We start from the raw sequence: 4287 nt of genomic DNA, 5'->3' as shown, positions 1-4287 counted from the left end.
TAATAGTGAGAGTCCAGTCCATAGTGGATCTAACATAATAGTGAGAGTCCAGTCCTTAGTGGATCTAACATAATAGTGAGAGAGTCCAGTCCATAGTGGATCTAGCATAATATTGTGAGAGTCCAGTCCATAGTGGATCTAACATAATAGTGAGAGTCCAGTCCATAGTGGATCTAACATAATAGTGTGAGAGTCCAGTCCATAGTGGATCTAACATAATAGTGTGAGAGTCCAGTCCATAGTGGATCTAACATAATAGTGAGAGTCCAGTCCATAGTGGATCTAACATAATAGTGAGAGTCCAGTCCATAGTGGATCTAACATAATAGTGAGAGTCCAGTCCATAGTGGATCTAACATAATAGTGAGAGTCCAGTCCATAGTGGATCTAACATAATAGTGAGAGTCCAGTCCATAGTGGATCTAACATAATAGTGAGAGTCCAGTCCATAGTGGATCTAACATAATAGTGAGAGTCCAGTCCATAGTGGATCTAACATAATAGTGTGAGAGTCCAGTCCATAGTGGATCTAACATAATAGTGTGAGAGTCCAGTCCATAGTGGATCTAACATAATAGTGAGAGTCCAGTCCATAGTGGATCTAACATAATAGTGAGAGTCCAGTCCATAGTGGATCTAACATAATAGTGAGAGTCCAGTCCATAGTGGATCTAACATAATAGTGAGAGTCCAGTCCATAGTGGATCTAACATAATAGTGAGAGTCCAGTCCATAGTGGATCTAACATAATAGTGAGAGTCCAGTCCATAGTGGATCTAACATAATAGTGAGAGTCCAGTCCATAGTGGATCTAACATAATAGTGAGAGTCCAGTCCATAGTGGATCTAACATAAAAACACTAAGTCGCACATTATTTCGCCCGCTGATGTCCCGGATATTTGTACACAACCCGAAACTGGTGAAGTTGTCACGTTGTGTAAATGGTAAATAAAAAGGGAATACAATGATTTGCTAATCCTTTTCAACTTTGTTATTTTTTGCAAATATTAGCTCATTTGGAGTTTGATGCCTGCAACATGTTTCAAAAAAGCTGGCACAAGTGGCAAAAAAGACTGAGAAAGTTACTTGGTGAACAGGCTAATTGGGAACAGGTGGGTGCCATGATTGGGTATAAAAGCAGCTTCCATGAAATGCTCGGTCATTCACAAAACAAGGACGGGGGCGAGGGTCACCACTTTGTCAACAAATGCCTGAGCAAATTGTTTAAGAACAACATTTCTCAAACAAGCTATTGCAAGGAATTTAGGGATTTCACCATCTACGCTCCGTAATATCATCAAAGGGTTCGGAGAATCTGGAGAAATCACTGCACGTAAGCCATGATATTACGAAGCTTCGATCCCTGCATCAAAAAGCCACATCAGTGTGTAAAGGATATCACCACATGTGTCATGACTTTTGTCCTGGGTGTTTGCTTTTCCGGGATGCAACGGAAAGTTGGCTCGGGCGAGACGGGAATGTGAGTACATGATTTATTTAATATATCAAAAAAAAAAAGGTACAAACGAAAAGCGCGCACAGTGGCGGAGAGCAAACTATGAAACCAAAAGACTATAGCAAAAAAAGGTACAAACGAAAAGCGCGCACAGTGGCGGAGAACAAACTATGAAACCAAAAGACTACAGCATTAATAAGCAAAAACTTACTTGGCATGGACTAAAAGGAGCAGCATGAACGATGGACATGAAAAAAGTGTCAGAAATGTGGGATGTCGTCAGAACGACAAACTGAAAACAATGAACTTAAATACTACAGACATGATTAACGAAAACAGGTGCGTGACTCAAAACGTGAAACAGGTGCGTGACGTGACAGGTGAAAACTAATGGGTTGCTACGGTGACAAAACAAAAAGTGCACAAAAAGTCCAAAAACAAAACCGAACATGACCAAAACAAAAACATGATCACACAGACATGACGACATGTGCTCAGGAAGACTTCAGAAAACCACTGTCAGTAACTACAGTTGGTCGCTACATCTGTAAGTGCAAGTTAAAACTCTACTATGCAAAGCCAAAGCCGTTTATCAACAACACCCAGAAACGCAGACGGCTTCCCTGGGTCCGAGCTCATCCGAGATGGACTGATGCAAAGTGGAAAAGTGTTCTGTGGTCTGACGAGTCCACATTTCATATTGTTGTTGGAAACTGTGGACGGATTGTTATAGGCGCAAAGTGTAAAAGCCAGCATGTGTGATGGTATGGGGGTGTATTCGTGCCCAAGACATGGGTAACTTACACATCTGTGAAGGCACCATTTATGCTGAAAGGTACATACAGGTTTTGGAACAACATATGTTGCCATCCAAGCAATGTCATCATGGACGCCCCTGCTTATTTCGGCAAGACAATGTCTAAAATAGCACAACGGAGACCCCCGGACTGTTGAACAACTTAAGCTGTACATCAAGCAAGAATGGGAAAGAATTCCACCTGAGAAGCTTCAAAAATGTGTCTCCTCAGTTCCCAAACCTTTACTGGGTGTTGTTAAAAGGAAAGGCCATATAAGTGGTAAAAATGCCTTTTTTGCAATGCGTTGCTGCCATTAAATTCTACGTTAATGATTATTTGCAACAACAAAAAAAGAAGTTTCTCAGTGTGAACATGAAATATCTTGTCTTTGCAGTCTATTCAATTGAATATAAGTTGAAAAGGATTTGCAAATCATTGTATTTTGTTTTTATTTACCATTTACACAACGTGACAACTTCACTGGTTTCTTTCATTTGGATCCCATTTGAAGACTTCATCACACCATTTTACTGAAGTCTCTCCCTCGAGGGTAAAAAAAAATATTCGTAAGGTTTAAATCCGATACCAAATGGTTACAGTGTCAGGTTCAAACACTGATGAAATCTATTAAACAAGACAAGAAGCAAGGAATCAAACAGAGGCAGAATTCAATTTTGCTCAATTGAGGAGAAACGTGTCGACCTGTAACCTCTTACAGTGTCACCCACGCTCTGACGAAAAATTTTACCCCACCTCTTTTTATTTGGACTTTCCCTGTTTACATAACATCTGTTTCCAAAGGAATGGGGAGTATGTAAACAGTCATTGTTTTCGGTCAAATTAACACAAAAGAAAAAGATGCCTCGGGCTTGGGCTGGTCCTGGATTCAGCTTGAGCAAGTCTTCGATGACAATAGATAACCCCCTCCCGTCTCCTCCTATCGTACACAATGGAATTTTCCAAGCCTTTGCTTGGTGTAACAAAAACAGCCTCTTGTCTGTTCATTGGGAACTCAGAGAACGGAAAGTTTTTTGATAATTTACATGCATTGGTCATATTCAAAGTCCTCATGTGTCCAGGGACGTATTTCCTGACTTTATAAACATAATAACATTTTTAAAAAACGAAAAAAGATTTTGTAATACTAAAAAATATCGATGTAATTATAGTAGTATCGACTATACGCTCTTGTACTTGGTATCATTGCAGTGGATGTCAGGTGTAGATCCACCAATGGCGTTTGTTTACATTGTGACGCCGGTGAGCTACGGTGTGTAGTGAACCATGTTTAGCTATTCCTCGTCCTCCAGTGATAATGCTACTTGTAAGAAACTGACTTTGTCGCAATGGAGACCAGGATTAGTGATTAGTCGCTAAAACACTGCCGACTGCGGGTGGACTTTAGCCATGTCTTAAAGCACCTCTTCCTGAGGGTGTTTCAGTGTTATAACTTCACCTTTATCTTTACTTTTTAAGCCAAAACGCGTCCGTTCTCCCTTTTCTGTCTACACACTGTGTCGGCTTGTAAGTACTCTGTGTGCGTGCGCTGCCGAACATGCTCCTCTGCTCGCAAAACCAGCAATGTCACGACGTGACGGGGGTGTGCGGGGGTGGTGGTGGACCGGTACTTTTTTAGAGGCGGTATAGTACCGAATATGATTCATTCGTATCGCAGTACTATACTAGTACCGGTAACCATTCAACCCTTGGAAACTGTCAAAAAGGTGAAAAATATTAAAGTAACCCCCCCACACACTTTAAAAAAATATATATATATTTATATATATATATATATATATATATATATATACTGTATAGCAGTGATTCTCAAGTTGTGGTTGGTGTACCACTACTTTAGCCTTCTACTCGGATCGGTATATATAGTGTACATTGCTTGTAAGTACTTTGTGTGTGCGCGCTGCCGAACATGCTCCTCTGCTCGTTAAAAAACGTCAATGACACGACGTGACGGTATAGTACTGAATATGATTCATTAGTATCGCTGTACCAGAAAGATGAATCTGATGACGAGG

This window comes from Nerophis lumbriciformis, linkage group LG24 (genome assembly GCF_033978685.3).
Source record: "Nerophis lumbriciformis linkage group LG24, RoL_Nlum_v2.1, whole genome shotgun sequence".
NCBI classification, from domain to species: Eukaryota; Metazoa; Chordata; class Actinopteri; order Syngnathiformes; family Syngnathidae; genus Nerophis; species Nerophis lumbriciformis.
This window is presented reverse-complemented; position numbering follows the sequence as displayed.